The 19,068-nt window shown below is 39.8% G+C and overlaps 1 protein-coding gene and 2 pseudogenes across 1 annotated transcript in view; all 3 read right to left on the reverse strand.

Annotated features, from left to right (window-relative positions):
- The window catches only part of LOC147604551 (metallothionein-like protein type 2, MT2-22), an 80,022-nt gene that overhangs the window by 50,580 nt on the left and 10,374 nt on the right, over window positions 1-19,068 (reverse strand). The gene's annotated exons all lie outside the window — the stretch shown is intronic.
- LOC147604554 (uncharacterized) lies at window positions 8,578-9,505 on the reverse strand (annotated as a pseudogene).
- LOC147604555 (3-oxoacyl-[acyl-carrier-protein] synthase I, chloroplastic pseudogene) lies at window positions 14,814-18,447 on the reverse strand (annotated as a pseudogene).

Consider the following 19,068-nt stretch of genomic DNA (forward strand, 5'->3'; position numbering starts at 1 on the left):
GACTCTCGAGTCTTAGTCTTTAGAGAGAGAGGCCCTTCGGCCAAGTAGAGAGAGAGGCCTTGGAGTAGGAGTAGTAGGCCAAGTAGTAGAGAGAGAGGCCTTGGGGTCCCCTTAGGCCTTGGCCCCTTGAAGGCCTTGGGGCTTTGACCCCTATCGGCTCAAAATGAGCCCCCAAATGGCTAGAAATAGTCTAAAGCCGGGCAGTAAAAAACGGCCAGAAGTTGCCAACCGCCATATTTTCAAATTCGTACGGATTCATACGTGAGACGTACTACGATGCTCCTTCTAGCTACGGGACCACCGAAGGGATCGGAGTCGGACCAACCACCCGTCCATAGCCACCATCCGGTGTAACCCCCGTGCTGGGGTCCAGCGTCGAGAGGCAAGCGTACGCACCGTTTAAGACCAAGGCGTCCCATACCACCCGTCCATAGCCACCATCCGGTGACACCCCCGTGCTGGGGTCTAGCGTCCAGAGGCAAGCGTACGCACCGTTAAGACCAAGGCGTCCCATACCACCCGGGCCTTGGCCTCACCGCCTCGGGGTGACCTCGTGCCACACTAGCCCCGCGGGCTACACACTAGCTCTCAAGCTAGTGGGTCTTGTCGTCTAGAATGGGGCCTCCACCTCTTATAAGATGAGTGGTCACACTGCCGCCTTCACAGTGGCACCCGCCCGAACATCCGGACACCCAATCTGATTGAACCCTACGGCGAGATCTGCCCACACCTATGTGGACATAACATACTTCCCCCCTTTAGGATCATTGATGTCCTCATCAATGAAATGGGGAAATTGAGACTTTAAGTTTCTCACAGATTCCCACGTTGCGAACCGCTTTGGCCTGCCCTTCCACTTGATGAAGTATTCATCATAGGCACAATGCCTAGAATGAATAGTCTGTTGATCTAAACACTACTTCTGGTTCCGGAGGAATATATTCTGTTTGGACATCTTCCCAAACATCTTCCTCGAGACAGGAACAACATCATCAGCTTCGCCTAATTTTTCTTTAAGTCGACTAATATGAAAGACTGGATGTACAGTCACATGTGATGGAAGAGCTAATTGATAGGCCACAGGGCCAATCTTCTTGGTGATCATAAAAGGACCACAAAATCTGGCTGAAAGCTTATAATACTTTCCAGTTCGCATTGTCTTGGAATCTTTGGGTATCTTCAGATAAACCGATTGTCCAACATCAAGAGTTCTTGGAGATCTCTTTTGGTTAGCGTAAGTGGTGACTAGATCACGAGCAGTCCTTACACTATCTTTGGCCAATTCTAGCATTTCCTGCTTGTCATACAAGAAATCGTGAGCTTGGCGATCTTGGACTTTCTCTAAGCCCACAACAATTGGAGATTTAGGTTCAAATCCATACATCGGCATGAATGGGCTAAATCCTATAGCGAATGTTTACTACTATTGTAGGCGAATTCCAATTGTGGAAGATACCTTTCCCAATCAGACTGCCTATGGGAAACATATGCTCTCACCATATCTTCTAAAGTCTGATTTGTTCTCTCAGTCCATCCATCAGACTCTGAATGGTCAGACAAAGACATGCTTAGTCTAGTTCCAAGATGAGCAAAAACATCACGCCAAAAGCGTGCAGTGAATTTCGAATCTCGATCACTGACAATATCTTCTGGCAATCCATATAATCTATATAGATTATCGACAAATAAAATGGCCAACTCCGGGCTTTTTACTGTCGATTTCGTTGGTATAAACTTTGCCATTTTTGTGAGATTATCGACGACCACCCAAATGGCGTCATCCCCATGATTAGTACGTGGTAAACCAACAATAAAAGCCATTGAGATACTTTGCCACTTGGCATCAAGAATCTTCAATGGGTGAAGTAAACCAACCTTTCTAAGGTGCTCTGCCTTATTCACTTGGCATTGGCTACACTTCTTCATGTAGGTCTCTACGTAGGCTCGCATTTTTGGCTGGCCGCTCGGTGTTCCTTCCACATAGTAGCCGCCAACCCCAAATTTTTCAATGGGCACTATGTGCTTCTGAAAAATCTCCTTTCTTCAGATAATTTGCTTGGCAATTCCTAAGCGATAGAATTGAAGAGTGAGATAAAAGCCGTCGAGATTTCAACCATAGATAAGGCATTTACTTCGGGTATCCGGCTTAGTGCATCAACAACTCTATTGCTGGATCCCTTTCGATAACGGATCTAAAAATCAAACTCTTGCATGAGTTCAACCCACCTAGCCTTCCGGCCCGTGAGATCATCCTGATCACAGATATAGCGCAATGAATGATGATCAGTCCATGCCACAAAAGTAGAGCCATACAAATAGTGCCGCCACTTTTTCAAAGCGTGAATCACGACATATAGCTCTTTCTCATACGTTGGGTAGTGCATTTTCACATCGGAAAGCTTCTTGCTTTCAAATGCAACAGGACCTCCATCTTGGTAAAGCGCTGCACCAATTGCATAATCACTAGCATCCGTCTCAACAATGAATGGCTTGCTAGGATCAACGATATGCAAAATAGGTGTTGTAGTCTCCAAGTGTTTTAGCGCCTTAAAGCTTTTATCAAGACACTCATTCCACTCAATTCCGATGAGGACCCGACCTCTTCAGACTATTCTTCCCCAGTTGCATAAGCGGTGCCGCAACTTTGGAATACTCGTTAATAAATTTACGGAAAAATCCCGTGAAACCCAAAAAAGATTTCACTTGTTGCACATTCTGCAAAATGGGCCAATTCCGTACCTTATCCAGCTTTTCTGGATCAACTCGAATGCCATCTCGAGTAATAATATGACCCAAATACAAGAGTTGTCTCTTGAAAAATTCACACTTTGAAGCTTTAGCGTATAGCTTCTCTATTCTAAGTATATCAAGAACAATGCGAATATGTCGAACATGTTCAGATAAATTCCTCCTGTAAATCAAGATATCATCTAGAAATACAACAACAAATTTACCCAAAAACGGTTTCAACAAATCATTCATCATTTGTTGAATGTTGCGGGAGCATTAGTCAAACCAAAAGGTAAGACTAAAAACTCGTAGTGACCATAACGTGTATGGAAACTAGTTTTAGGAATGTCTTTCGGCTTGATTCGAATTTGGTGATAGCGTGATTGCAAGTCTATCTTCGAAAAGTACAATGCTCCATGGAGTCGATCTATGAATCATTCATATGAGATGGTGGATATCTGTTCTTTATAGTGAGCTTATTTAGGCCTTTGTAATCCACGCAAAAACGCATAGTGTTATCTTTTTTTCAAGAAAGTAACATAGGCTCTCCCCACGGGGACTTACTAATCTGCCAACTGTCTCTGAATCTCGTCCTCCTCGGTTTTGCTAAACCGATAGGGGTGCTTAGAGAACGGTTGACTACCGGCTGCCACCTCTATGGCATGATCCACTCCCCTTGACGGAGGTAAACTTGAAGGCAAATCATCAGGGAAAATATCCTTGAAATCATTCATGATCTTTGGATCAACGCTCGTCAGAGTCATGTAACTCCATAGATGAACAACATACACCTTTACGAAACTTAGTAACAGTAGTGCCAAGCACAAATAAATTTTAAAGTAATTGCGGAAAACAAAAATAGAAATCAACATCTGAAGATTTCATAGACTCAAACATTTCAATTGCTGACACAACAGGAATGGAAAATCCATTATTTACAGAACTTTGATTACAAAGAGAGAGATACATGAGGACAATCTTGTTTAACAAAAATAAGAGAGTGATGTACATAGTCTATATACAAACTGTCGTGTTTATCATATAACCATGGGACGCCTAAAACAACATTCGCCCTGTCAAGGCGCATGATATGGAAATCCAAACTCTTCCTATAGTCAGCAAACTCGAGCTCGAGGTCCGGAACCATCTTATTCCACACATCTGTGTCCTCGCCACGAGCCATCTTCACGCGGTACTCGTGGTCACTTGCCCTGTGTTTCACTGAAAAGGTGAAAAGAAAACAAGTAATATGTCTTACCAAGTCCTCCAAAAGTGAAGATAATCCACAACCAATGAAGGCTCTGAGTTGTTGGTCCGAAACATAGCAAAAGTAGGCCTCAAAGTCCCTAACACATAGCAAAGCAGTAACCTTTTGAGCAAAAAGCAATACCCGTAAGTCCTTCCAGTCCAAAGCTAAAAACATAGCCGAAGTGGTACTCTTTTCGGGCTAAAGTACCACGACCATCTGCTCTGCAAAAACAGAGATGTGCTCTGCTATCCTTTGCTGAAAAAATGTAGATTCGTACTACGGTCCAAAGCTGAAAACACAGTCAAAGTGGTACTCTTTTTGGGCCAAAGTACCACCAACATCTTCTTGACCCCTCTGCAAAATCAGAGATATAGCTGTGCTATCCAAGGCTAAAAACACAGTGAAACATGGAACCTTGGGGCTGAAAAATGCCGATGAAGTTCATCTCTTCTAAAAACCATAGGTTTAAGGCGCTCCTCCCAAGGCTGAAAATCGTAGCCAAAGAGCTCCCCTCGTGGGTTCAGAAACGCAGCCAGATACTCCTCTCCTCCGAACGCGCTATTTATAAGCTCTTCAGATGATGCGCGATCACACAAAATAACCAATTGGGTGGCCAACCCTACAACCAAAGGGCCGGACTAGAATGGCCCAACTTGACGTGCTAACAAGTGTAAGTTAAAAACACCGTAACATTTCCTACATGCACATTTATTTCATTAACTCTATTTGTTTAGGACTAATGCTCCACGCACATGATTTGATACAAAATATGGAGTGAAGTTCATCAACTTGCACCTCATAATGAAATGCTTTCAAGACGATTTTTCAAAATCTCAATGCAAATGTCTCATGCCCTTTATGTCTTCTTTCGTGTTATCTTGTAGAATCATTTGTTAGGGAGTTGGAGTGTAAAGTCTTAACATTTGTCTTAGTATCATTCTTATCTCTTGTGTGTTCAACTTCAAACTTCTTCATGCCTCAAGTTGGCACATCCAATTTTCTTGAGATATAGTGGATTGTGATAAACACAAATTTCATTTGTCGAGTGTGAGAACTAGTGATGCTTTATATTATATTATCGCCCAAAACCTTTTATTGTACCCACTTCTTCCATGCCGTACAATGGTTGATGGAGAATACATGGGCCTTTTTTTTAAATTGTGATGTTTTACTATCAAATGTTGTGCTTGTAACGATAAGATAGTTTATTTATTTTGGTATGTGCAATATGATTTGCACATTTTGAAGTTGTTAAAGAAAATAATAGTGAAGGTTTATTAGGCTATAGAGTTATTATTATATAATTGGGGGCTAGATAACAGATGCAATGATGTTCATTCACATTTCCTCAACAACATGATACCAATTTTTTCAAGGATCAAATGGGATTTCAACTTGCTTTCCAGGAGAGAGGGGGGGAGGGGGAGGGGGAGGGGGAGGGGGAGGGGGGGGGGGTTAGTATACTAATGCTCATTAGCTTTAAGAAACAATTATATGCTAAATGTTTAGTGATTATAGCGTGCATGCACTTTCCTTGTTACCCTCTACTTGGTACAACTTGTTGGAGATGTTAAAGTGGCTATATTCACTTTTTAGTTGGTGATTATAACACACGTAGCATTTTGTTCTTCTTGCGTATCTAAAGACCAATACAATCTACTAGCAAATCCACCCTAGTAAGCTTCTATAACTGTTAACCTTATAATTATATGGGTCCGACACTTGCTCGACTTTATGATAATGCTTTGGATTTCAAAAGCTACAATAGTTGAAAAAAATGTGAAGTTCAAATTTGAAGTCACCTTTGTTGTAGGTTAGGTTATCAATTCATCTCTTTACATGAGAGTGATAGTGTTGTGCAAGCACACAAATTGTGAGTAACATAGAATTGGAACCTTTTGTTTTGTGTTTTTAAAAAATATTAATTATCATCTACTTGTTGCGAGTTGACAAGTAGTTTTATTTTTCCTATTGGCCCTATATTGTCTTTTATCATGAGTGCATTGTGATGCGCTCTGTCTCTCTTGCTCTCTCTCTTTGTGAGCGATGAAGTATATCGCTCTTCTCGCTCTCTCTATCTCTTGCCAGCAAAAAATCTTATATTAATAATCACCTTGAAGGCACACACTTCAAGGTCAAAATACAAGAATTGTCAATTACAACAGAGCTTGTAATCCAAAAACCATATAAAAGAACATCCAAGAATTACATCTTGGATTGAAGTTTACCAGATCTTCTAGGATTGACTTTTTTTTAATATTTTCTCCAAGCAGAGGGAATTACAAATTCTCTCCCAAAGACGAGAAACTCCATTTGGAGATGATTACGAGAAACTTAGCCACCACTGCCCCTAGTATTCTCTACATCTGCTCTCATCCATGCCAAAGCTTCCCATAGGCTCTTGATTAGCCTGCCTCTGTTGCTTCACTGTCTACCGCCTCTGTTGTGGAGATATTGTTGTATGCCGGCTACCCCCAGATGCAATATGTCCTTTTTTGCTCCAAATAAAGCAGTGTCTATGAAGAAGACTCTCTACAAAATATGTCCACCATGGATCGAAGGTAAAGAAGTATACCTAGGTAGGTCTTGCATCTTGGTAGTGATAGTAAGGTCCCCGCCTACTGCAACAAACCTACTATCACAAGAAGTTTTAGACATTTTCCCACTATGATTCCCACATTGCGGATTACGACAACATCATGAGCTTCTGCAGGCGAGGCGGAGCATACCTAGCTAGGTGCGGTGCGGGGCAAGGGCTGTCGGCCCCGGGGTGGGGGGCCGGCAGCCCCTGCCCCCCACCGCACCTAGCTAGGTATGCGGAGCCTCTTTGCAGAAGCTCATGATGTTGAACACTGTAGGGAAACATAAGGGAAAGAGGCCCTCTTTTCCACATGGAAAATGCCAAAAACTTCTTGTGAGATGCAATATGTCCTTTTTTGCTCCAAAGAAAGCAGTGTCTGTGCAAGGTCCTACTCTGCCTAATCAAAAGACTCAAACTGGATCCTAAAGGATCCTTTCCCAAGATGGGAGACATTCACTACCCTGAAATAGAACCTGCTGCACAAATAAGTCTGTATATAGTTTGGAAGTGACCTGCAAGACAATGTGCTGCCAAAATCACCTTGCAGAACAAACAACAGGCCTCTATGATGGTTACTCTGTGTGTGTGTGTGTGTGTGTGTGTGTGTGTGAAACCCACCCTCTATTGCCTCTCTTTGTCTATGTGGCTTCAAGTTACCGCAACAAAAATACACAGTCTACTCTCTCTCTCTTGCATGTGCAGGTGCACCATTGGCTTCAAGTTACCGCAACAAAAATACACAGTCTACTCTCTCTCTCTCTTGCATGTGCAGGTGCACCATTGGTGGCAATACATAACCTCCTGGATTCTTTTCCTCTTTATTGTCATGGAGGGTCAACAAGCCTTACTTTGAGGTAACTCAAAGCCTTTGATTTAAGGAAATAATTTGAATAGTAAGAAGTTAAGGATTAACGAAGGATTTTGATTAGTAATAACCTAAGGACAAATGAAATATTTGACGAGGACAATCATGGTTGAAGAAAGATTTGTGTTGTTTAAGCGTAAGGTTTTAATGAAGTTATGGCTTAATAAAGTCATGATTAATGAGCTTTATATAATGACGGCTATGGCTTATGGAGTCTTTGATTAATAAACTTAATTTAGAGAAGGTTCAAAGAAAGCATGGTTAGTAAGCTTTGTTTAATGGTTAGTTAGTAAGATTTATGATTAATGAGCTTTATATACTGAAGCCTATCGCTTATGAAGTCTTTGTTTAATAAACTTAATTTAAAGACGGTTCAAAGAAAGCATGGTTAATAAGCTTAGTTTAATGGTTAGTTAGTAAGATTTATGGTTAAAGAACGATTACTAAGAGCTATGGTTTAATGATTCTAGGCTTAAATAAACTTATGGTAAAGGAATCTTATGGTTAGTGAAACTTATAGTTAGTAAAGCGTTTTTTATTAAAAGTCTATGAGTAATAGAACCTCACGATTAGTGAACAAGAAGTTTATGTGGTTAATCAAACCTTTGATGAATAGAAAGGGCTAATAGAAAGCTTTGGTTTAATGGAAGCTTCTAGTTAACGAAGCTTTTGATAACATTAAAATTAGGGGCTTGATAAATTTTGACCTATCCCGACACCGTTTGGCTGTTCGATGGTGGTCTTGTACCAGACGGCTATTTTTACATGTGAGTGCGGCCTAATAACCTCCAATAGGGATGGATTGGATCTAGGCTTACTAATAATGGGAGTTAAAATGGATTGTATCATTTTAACCTACTCCAGCCTTGATTAGCTGCATGTTTAGGCCATACAGTCTAAAATTAGACTTTTGCATGTGAACGCAGCCTAATAGACCCCAAACTGAACAAACTCTAGATGAACCTGTAGGGAATAGCGTATAGAGGTCTCGTTTCAAATTTGATCCAATAACGAGCACGTTTAGTCCGGTTTGTATACCTTATTGTCAAATTTATACTTGTGCGCGTGAACACGGCCTTGAGTGATCGAAATTGGTCAATGTTTGTTTAACCTATGGGGGACATTATAAGGATACCTTGTATGAATTTTGGTTCAAAATCGAGTTGGATGGGTCAGTCCTTTGGGCTCGAAATACCCCTCTAGTATAAAGTTATTAGTGAGAGGCTCCAATCTTTTGAGATCCCAATTTGCCTAGCCTTCTCTAGTTTCATAAGAAATCACAATAGAACCCATGGTAAAGGAGTCTCACCCTCAACCTGGGCAAACATGAATAAAATGAATAATATGATAAATAAACTCAAAAAATAGGTGCAATAAAGCTAGATAGATTGCATACTCGTAATTTGTCCAAATGCTTTGATAGCATATCTTGACGAAGAGTTATGTCTTTATTAATTGAAGATTCACCACCAGCATTTGCTCTTTCTTTCATATATGCTTCTAGCCCTACTTTAAGAAGTTCCCCGTTAGAGTCTTCCACAATTAAGCATACTTGTTTCTCTTTTTCCTTTGAAGATGCGTCACCAACCTCTATTTCTTTTCCTTTTTGTGATTCTAAGCCTAACAAGAACTTCCCATTGTTGTCCTTGTCAAATGTCTTTTTACTATCCTTGTCAGATGTCTTTTTGCCATCTTGTTTCCTTCCATTTGTTGGTATCGATTCGTCTTTCTTCTGAGTCGTTGTTTTTTTTTAATGCTAGAGAGACGCTAAATGTAGAAGGAGCACTACTTGTTACCTTACTTACAACATCATCCTTATTTCCAACATTAAATAATTTCTATTAACATAAAAATAACAATTAGAAAAGCACAACTAACAATAAAAATTATTTTATATTAAACAAATATTTTATACTAAACAAATCTTACTTACCAGGTCATTTTTTGGCCAAGCAACAATACTATTAATTGCAGCTTACAAAGTTTGAGTATCATCATTCATTGGACTGATATGAGGGAGGGGTACATCTTTCCTCGCAAAGACTTACAATACCGATACTCCATAACAGCCTTTTGGCATTCTTAAACTATGCAAAACGTCCAAATTGATGATTTTAATCACTTTATCTCTACCAATCACTTCTGTGTTGACGAGAAACTCAACAATTGCACCCAATGTTGTCTTTTGATGAATCCATTTGAATACTAAAGAAACAAAAAATCACATATCAAAATAAAAATCTATTCTATGTATATTTTTCCTCTTACTCTCTCATAATGAGGATACAAAGTAACATGAAGCCATTTGAATACAAAAGAATAGAAAAATCACTTATCAAAAATCAAAATCAACTTTATCTATTTCTTTACCTCTTATTCTCTCAAAGATAGACGTCCCAAGGACAAACCCCCTTAGCATCAGGCACACTGTACCAAGCCTTGTTTTCAACTTTTCACTCGATATCACTTTGTAACCATTTATATACTGTAAAAGAAATTTTTTGCATCAAACTTTCTTTTGATGCAAGTCCCATTCATCGAATCATCCACAACATATTAGTGTCAAATGTTTGAACGTATGCGTCATCATTTAATCTGAACAAAGAATATTAAAGAAAGATAAAATTTTGAAATTTAAACTAAGTTTGAAAAAGAGATGATCAAATTTTCAAACAAACTTTCAGTAACACTCTAGATAAACTTTTCAAACAATCTAACTTGTTTATACGCATGACGATACTTAGCATATATGTCTCGTTCTCCTCGTTGGTCTTAACAAGATCCACTCTTACTGTTGGGTGCAATGTAGGATCATTTGCATATGCCAATGTTCCACATAATAACAAGGTTAGAAACTAAATTTTCTACTAGAATTTCAAGACGCTAGATGTGGGAGGAGCACTACTTGTTACCTTACAACATCATCCTTACTTCTAGCATTAAAGAATTTTTATTAATATAAAAATAATAATTAGAAAAATATAACTAACAATAAAAATCAGTTTATATGAAATAAATATTTTTTATTTAAACAAACCTTACTTTTATCATGTCCTTTTTTGACCAAGCAACAATAATATTAATTATAGCTTGCAAAGTTTGAGTATCATCATCTATTGGATTGATATGAGGGAGGGGCGCATCCTTCCCCGCATACACTCACTACCAATATTCCAATGAGTTGAATCGATAGAAGAATTTTACCATTGATCAAGGGTCCTTACTCCACAAGGGTAGAGTATGTGTACCATAGGACTCTGACACAAGGCGCCAAATTCTTTATGAGTGTCACAATAGTCCTACTGTAGGTCAGCCAGGAATAGGTAAGACATGCACGTCCGTCAATATTTTTATTGGCCAAAAACGCACAAGGATGTTCAAGAATATGTCACACATTGCAAAATATGTCAAGTTAATAAAGTTGAGTGCTTAAAGGCATGTGGACTAATACATCCTTTAGAGATTCCTAATGGCAAGTGGGAAAGTATCTATGTGGATTTCATTGTTCGACTACCACAACTTCTAATCATAGCCATGATGCTATCTAGGTAGTGGTAGATCGCCTTACTAAGATGTGTCGATTCATTCCAACAAAAACAACAGCTAAGACTCCCGAGTTAGCATGACTATTCGTGCAAAATATTTATCGGCTCTGTGGGTACAAGCCAACATTATAAGCAATCGTGATAGAAAGTTTCATAGCCATTTTTGGAGAACCATATTCAAACGGTTGAATACATTGCTCCATCCAAGTACCACTGATCACCCTAAAACGAATGCGCAGACACAGCGGATATACCAAGTTCTTAAAGATATTCCACGAGCAGATGTGAGCAACAGACAATCTAATTGGGAGGATTATTTGCCCAGTCTACTAGTTTTAGTCCCTTTATGCTTATGTATGGCTTTCAACCTTTCTTGCATGGTTGGGTGGCTAACTAGAGCTCTCTTCCCTCTCTTAGGTCATAGCATGTGCTCTACATTGGTATCAGAGCATGTGTTTTCTCTCTTCCAAGCCTTCTCTATGGAAACTATTATTGGGATGAGGGCGAAATTTGTTGAATAGTAATTTTTTTGTAAATATTCATTTTTTGCAAAATAGTCCACGTGAGCTGAAGGAAAATGCTATTCTACAACTTTTTGTCTCTCATAAACGAAGTGATATTGTGCACCGTTTGAGAGCTATGTTTGATTTTTCAATAGTTGTGCCCACGGTTTGTGTCAAGGGGAATACAATGAACTCTCTCTCTCTCTCTCTCTCTCTCTCTCTCTCTCTCTCTCTCTCTCTCTCTGGCTTCTTTGTGGCATGAAAAAATCTCTCCATCTCTCTATCTTTATCTAGTAGAAGAAGAGGCAACAAGGGCATGATTGCAAAGGTGACATTTTTGCAAGCAAGGTATCTTTTTCCCTCTCTCTTGCAAACATTGCAGTGCATAGTCTCTCTTTTCTTGGTGGGAAATTCGCATGCGAGGTTGCATGGTGCATGCAAGCAAGGCGGCTCCTCCATTTTGAGTGGAAGTTTTGACTTTGATTCAATTTCTTCAAGCTTTGTTGGAAAAATTGCACAGTTCCACAAGTTTTCTCAGAATTTTTAACTCACTTTGTTTTCGTCTCGATCAAAGTGGAGTTGTTTTCTTTCTTGTTTGGAGTCGTTTTCTACACCAACTTTGACTTAGTTGCATACAATTACATGCAAGGGTATTTTATGCATCAACGAGGCATAAAATCATAGATTTGAAGACTTGAAGAAAGTGGTTTTGTTCGACGACACTTACGATGTGTCTACTTGAAGACTTGACGCTTTTTATGTGATGGATTAGTATGCAAGGAGCGTAGATCCTCGACATGCATTGACATGCATGCTTATTGAATCAATCTAGCGTGCTCTCACAAGCTCGTCGCTTGAAAGCGGTCCTTGTGCCCCCTTGGGCTTCTTACCTCTATCCTCCTTTGAGGAAGGTGGAAATTTATGCTTCCCATTCTTACTAGACAATGAAGGTGAGGGAAAAGATTTCCCTCGTGCAAATTAGACTTCTTATCAAATATATCATTATAAAAATTTGTGCACTTTTGATGGTATCTTCTAGGGTTTTGGGGTACTGTGTTTTCACCTTGGCCTTGTACTCATTGTCCAAGCCTTGAATGAAACCCCTAACCCATTGAAAGTCATCAAGACCATCCAACTTTAAAATGATCTCCCGGTGCTTGGACACATATTGGGTAAGTGTCAAAGCATCCATTCGACACTTATTCTAGGCCGTCCAATTATGATCCTTCCCATTTTTAGGGAGAAATTCCTTGCGAAATTTATCCTCAAAGATGGCCCATGTGCTTGGGTGAGCCCCTACAAAAAGAAATGAAACTAGAGTTAAGTAAGCTTTTAAGATGACTAGCTCACTTTATTCCCGACCATAAAAAAATGAATGAAACTAGACTTAAATCACCTTTAATATACCATAACAATACAATATTAAATTTAGTTAAGAAGTTTTTTTCAAATAGATTGAAATGATTACTATATATTATTTTTTTCACCTAGTAAAATATTAATTTTAGTTAAGCAAAAAAGTATAAGTGATGCTTAGTCCTTGCCCTTTGGGCAGGCCAAAAAGTATTTCTTAATATGAGAAAGAGATAGTGATTTGAAATAAAAGAGTTTTTTTCTACCATGCCTTCTAAGGGCAAGCCAAAAACCAAATAAGGGGAAAGAGATAGTGATTAGTGGATCGCGATGGTGGCTTGCCACAGAGAGAGAGAGAGAGAGAGAGAGAGAGAGAGAGAGAGAGAGAGAGAGAGAGAGAGAGAGAGAGAGAGAGAGAGAGAGAGAGAGAGAGAGAGAGAGAGAGCATTTATTATCTTGGGAAAAGTGTGAGGTACTAGCATTGATAAGAAAATATTTAGTAGAATGATTTTTCATATCTCAAAGTCTTTGATATTATGAGAGAATAAAAGTCACGAAAAGCTAGTAGCTAGGTATGCGGTGCCTTGAGTAGAATCTTATGATGTTGGACACCAAAGAGAAAAACAAAGGAAAAGGGCCCAAGTTCTCACGGCGGTGGCTAGATATTAGGGTGCCTACCCCCGTGTCAGCCCCGTCATCCCGATTACCGATTGTGATGATGTTTAACATACATTTAAACAAAAAGTGTATGATCATGTGTGTCTTCCCACACTCAAACTCACGAGCTCACACTTGGCAATCCACCGAGCTAACCACTCGCCCACATGCACGTTCATGGAATGTGTGTTCAAGCACATATTTATAAACATGTGTTTGAACATGTTCATTTCAATAAGCCACGTCACTAGCCACGACCTGCGCGACCAGTGAACGTGCCAATCAAATGGGTGCCACAAGGGTAGGCACCCCGATATCTATCACTAGCCATTGATTAAGTGCCATCCTATTATACTGATGCATATGTGATAGACCCCAATGATGATGTAAGGTTTTTGAATGGGGTTTTTCTCAAGGCTTTTTTTTGTGTAAGTTTGTTTTTAAAAGGTATGTTTTATGTGGTTGAAGTTAAGTTCTGCATGTGCATGTTTGAACTCTCTCTCTCTCTCTCTCTCTCTCTCTCTCTCTCTCTCTCTCTCTCTCTCTCTCTCTCTCTCTCTCTCTCTCTCTCTCTCTATCTATCTATCTCTATCGCCCAAGTGTGGGTAGATTGGTTATCTCATTTCCCTCTTGAATAAAGGTCTTGAGTTCAAATCTTGTCGAATAGATCAAATTGGTCTCTTGGGATAGTTTCCCAAAATGTTAAAAGTTCTCTTCTTCTCTCTCTTCTCTTTTTGTATTGCCTTGGATCCATGATCATATTGCAATGCTTTTCTACCTTACAAAAACCATTGCAATATGATCATATTGCAATGATCATATTGGCAATGCTTTTCTACTTACAAAACCATTATGGACTTATGAAACTTGACTCATCATCACTCATCTCCATACTAAGCCTCCATGTTTTTGATCTTTACTCTCTCTCTCTTTCTCTCTCTATGGTCATTATGGACAACAAATGTGCTCTATTGTAGTCATTCATTTGGCAAATGCTTGTGAAGTTCATCTCCTTCTAAACCTCTGTCTTAATTGTCTCTTCTCTGTGGTACTTGTATAGTGATTGAGTTTGAATTTCTCTTTGAAAATATAACAAGAATCAAAATTTATCCCTATTTATGTGGAAAAAGAGGAAATAACTTAATGAGCCAATCAACGTAGCAGAGTGCATTCATGCTAAAAAAATTGGTATACTCTTCGGAGGAGGGCAAGGGATTTTAAAAACTTTAAAATTACATGTTATGAACATCTTCTAGCATGCTAGAAAGCATTATGACAAGGAAAAGGAAAGCAAGTTTCCATTCTTACATTTGAACAAAAAGGAAATAGACTAGATGAGAGTGGTACTCACAAGACAAGCAGCTCCTTCACCAATCACAAACCCATCATGATGGAGGTCCCAAGGACGAGAGGCAGAGGGGGGGTCATGATTTTGTCGAGAGAGGGCCTGTCTTGCAAGAAAGGAATCTTGCAAAGGCGAAGGAGTGGATGGGTGCCTCCGTGCCACCCGTGACCATAATATCTACCTCACCGTCCCTTATGTGGTTTGCTGCAGCATACATGCATGCATTTGATGTCCCACATGCTGCTGCAATAGAATACACTGGCCCCATCATCCCCACCTCCATTGGCCACCCATGATGCTCCTGCATTCCCTATACCATATGGTATACAGAATGGACTCATCTTCTTAAATCCCTTCTCTAACGTTGTCTCTATTCCATCCCCCATCACCTTTGACCCACCCATCCCTGTTCTATCACCACACCCATCCTTTTCTTATCCCCCTATACATGAAACTCACCACAACAATTTAGTAGACTTCACCAGAACTGTACTTTTTGTTAGAATGCAAACTTAACATTTTGACAATATCATGGTACATCAATAATGCACTTTATTTCTATGTCCACATTATTTAGCCTTCAAAGCTATATTATCTCAACCGACTCCGTTTCAACTAAAAATACTGGGATAGAAACTGCAGATGTCACTCCGTCGGAGAGAGAGAGGGCCCCGGAGAATGGAAGGGAAGCGTGCTCTCACTCCTTACTTCTACTGTGGGGTCCTAAAGCACAAAGAGTTTGATATTCTTGAATATGTCTTAATGGTGACCAAAACCACGTGGGTGTATAATGCATAGCGCTGAAAAGACGCCAAGATGGATAAGGTTTGTACATGGTACCTCAGTGATGCCTTGATTTCTATGTTCACATTATTTAGTCTTCAAGGCTATGATGAATGGATTTAAATATGCCTTTGTTTTGTTTTAGGTGCATGGTGGTCCTTGTGTAGGGGTGACTCACTTCGATTAATTGTATTTTTAGGTATACCTAAAAATACTTCAAAATAGTTTGAAATAATCTCATTGAAGTCGAAGTATCTGCTACTCACTAATCCAAGTTTTTTGGCAGATATTCTAGTAAACGGCATATTCTCCTTCATTTCCAATGGAAATCCTTTCCCAGATTTGCTGCTATTGCTGACTCCAATAACCATTGCTCCATCAATATATCGAATTTATCCCTCTCGTCCAGATACAGCTACACTTCCTGAATCCAAAGCTACTTAACTTTCTAACCCAGTCCCTACAATGCATCTATCGGGTAAGTACTAGGCTCTATAATGGTGGGAAGCAGAGAACATAAGACTCAAAAGCCCATATAATTTATCACTATGGAAAGCATATTTGCTTTTGTCATCTATAGCCATGCCCATTTTTTAATGTTTTGGTCATCAAATAGTGGCATAAATTCTAGATACCGCAGTAAAAAAATGACATACTATTGCGAAATGGTTGATGCTCGGCACAACCAAAATTTTTGCATCAATATTTACATTACCTTTGATACCTCAAAATTGGGTAAGGGTGCTCAACTAAAGCCACCCTTAAGTCACGGGCAAAAATGTGTGTTTGGTGTAAGTTAGAATAAAAAATGGTTGTTTGAACCCACAAGTAATCTAAGGAGTTGTGTGCAAAAAATGTCAAAAGACAGAGAGAGAGAGAGAGAGAGAGAGAGAGAGAGAGAGAGAGAGAGAGAGAGAGAGAGAGAGAGAGAGAGAGTTTTGAAAAAATAAGAGAAAAGGGGAAGGGAAGTAAATTAAGAGAGAGAAAGGAGAGAATGTGTCTGTGACCATTGATGGGGAGAGTTTGTGTGTGTGTGTGTGTGTGTTTTGGTTTAAAAGAATTTTGAGAAATCAAGGAAAGAATTCTTTTTCCTTATTAATAAAACTAATCAAAAGATAATCGTGATGGGAATACCCTATTTCCTAAGGCCTATAAGTATGTAATTATTGTTAAATACCTCCATTACTATACCTTCTTCCTAATGTAAACCCTCCAACCCAACACTAAGGCCCTTCCGGGCAGAAAAGTCCAAAGGTAAAAGGAACAAGTTCTCCTACACAAATCACATTCTCCTCATTAGAGGTAGAGAGAGTCTATGAGAGAGAGGGGGGAACCAAAAAGAGAGAGGAAGGAAGAGGAGAGAGTGAGAGAGAGAGAGAGAGAGGCATGCAGTTTGTATAAGGAAACTAAGTAACTATGTATAGTGAGAGTATTTGGGGAAGGAAACCAACCCAATAGTACTCTACTCCCCTTCGTTAACACAATAAGTTTTAGACAAATGCCCACAGTAATTCTGACATTGTGATTACGACAACATCATGAGCTTTTGTGAGGGAGGCACGGGGCGTAAGGGGCTGCTGACCTGGGGGAGGGGGGGAACGCATACCTAGCTAGGTGCGGTTGGGGGCCGACAGCTCCCTACCCCGAACCGCACCTAACTAGGTATGTGGTACCTCACGAGCAAAAGCTCATGATGTCAAACACTATAGAGGAAAAAAAAGAGGGCAAAGAGCCTTTTTCCCCACATGGGAAAATGTCAAAAACTTCCTATGTAATCAAGAGTACTAACAAATCTATATTTATATATATTAAAAAGAGGTTTCTCTTCTTTGCTAAGCGGCAATACTGTAAGCAAAATCCCTTTTATACTATATATTAAAACGAGGTAAATCTCTACTCTGCCACAACGTAATATAGGCAAAAACCTTGTTTATGCAAAGAGAGAATTTTATATTTTACCTCCTTGGTCACACCCACTAGTGTGTCTCTAAGTACACTTCTGCCGGCGGTTAGAAATCACAAGTGGCCATTCCAACTCAACAGTACAAGAAAGAAGTGCGTTGTCTGTTTGTTTCTTTTTCTCTTTTCCTTTTATTTTATTTTCTTCTTTTTGGGAGGGAGCAAGACCCCCCCCCCCTTCCCCCCAATTTTTGAGCCCAGCACCCTGAGTTGCAAGCCCAACACCCTACCATTACACATGTATGCGTCTGATGAAATGCATGCAAAACGTATCCTACCTATATTGTTTGACCAAAACTTGCCACGTCACAAAGTAAACTCGTGTTGACCTGAGTTTACTTCATGATACGGCAAACCATAACCACGATCTGGGGTGGCCTCCACATGGGGGCTTCCATGCCAAGTTGTGTGTGTGTGTTGTGTGTTTGGTTTTTTTGTTTTCTTCTGTGTGTGTGTGTGTGTGTGTGTGTTTTTGGGGGGGGGGGGTCACATTACCTTGTTCAACTCATCTAGGGGGGTTCACATTACCTTGTTTAACATGGGCATGTTGCAGGGCTTTCCTACTACAAACTAAGGAATAGCGGATGAAATCATCGAGCCTGCGATCGTTCTTGCCATCGATGTAGCCTTGAGAAGTGAATGCCTTAATTTCGCCTGCAATCTTTGTGGGGAATTTGGAAGTATCAAATTTGTGGATGTAGTGCACCCCACTCTCCCCTTGTAGGAGCTTCTCATAGAATGTATCCACATCATTGCCAAATACTGACACCACCCCCATCCCTGTTATCACCACTCTCTTCTTTGGATCCTTCTCTCTCTTCAATGGTACTCTTGCATCCAAGCTCGCCCTTATAATGAATGACTTTGCACCTACCATATATTTAGCTTTTCTTAATTAGGCTCTTGCTGGATGCAGCACACATTGGACACTTCAATTAAAAAGAAAGCTCACAAAGGAAGCTCTCTTGAATCCTATGTGTGCATGAGAGAGAGAGAGAGAGAGAGATTACATCCAACATACATTTGATATGAGTATAGCTTTTGTGTGTGTGTTCTTGTGAGAGAGAGAGAGAGGAGAATTTAATTACATATTTGACATGATTATAGCTTGTGTGTGTGTGTGTGTGTGTGTGTGTGTGTGAGAGAGAGAGAGAGAGAGAGAGAGGATTTTTATATATATATATATATATATATATATATATAGAGAGAGAGAGAGAGAGAGAGAAGAGAGTTATATATATACTCTCTCTCTCCCTCTCTCTCTCTCTCTCTCTCTCTCTCTCTCTCTCAGAGAGAGAGAGGGAGAGGGAGAGAGAGAGAGAGAGAGAGAGAGAGAGAGAGAGAGAAGAGAGAGAGAGAGAGAGAGAGAGAGAGAGAGAGAGAGAGAAGAGAGAGAGGAGAGAGAGTATATATATATACTCTCTCTCTCTCTCTCTCTCTCTATATATATATATATATATATATCCTCTCTCTCTCTATATATAGAGAGAGAGAGGAT

This window comes from Cibotium barometz, chromosome 61 (genome assembly GCF_041138505.1).
Source record: "Cibotium barometz isolate CiBa-2024 chromosome 61, ASM4113850v1, whole genome shotgun sequence".
In the NCBI taxonomy this organism is placed as follows: Eukaryota; Viridiplantae; Streptophyta; class Polypodiopsida; order Cyatheales; family Cibotiaceae; genus Cibotium; species Cibotium barometz.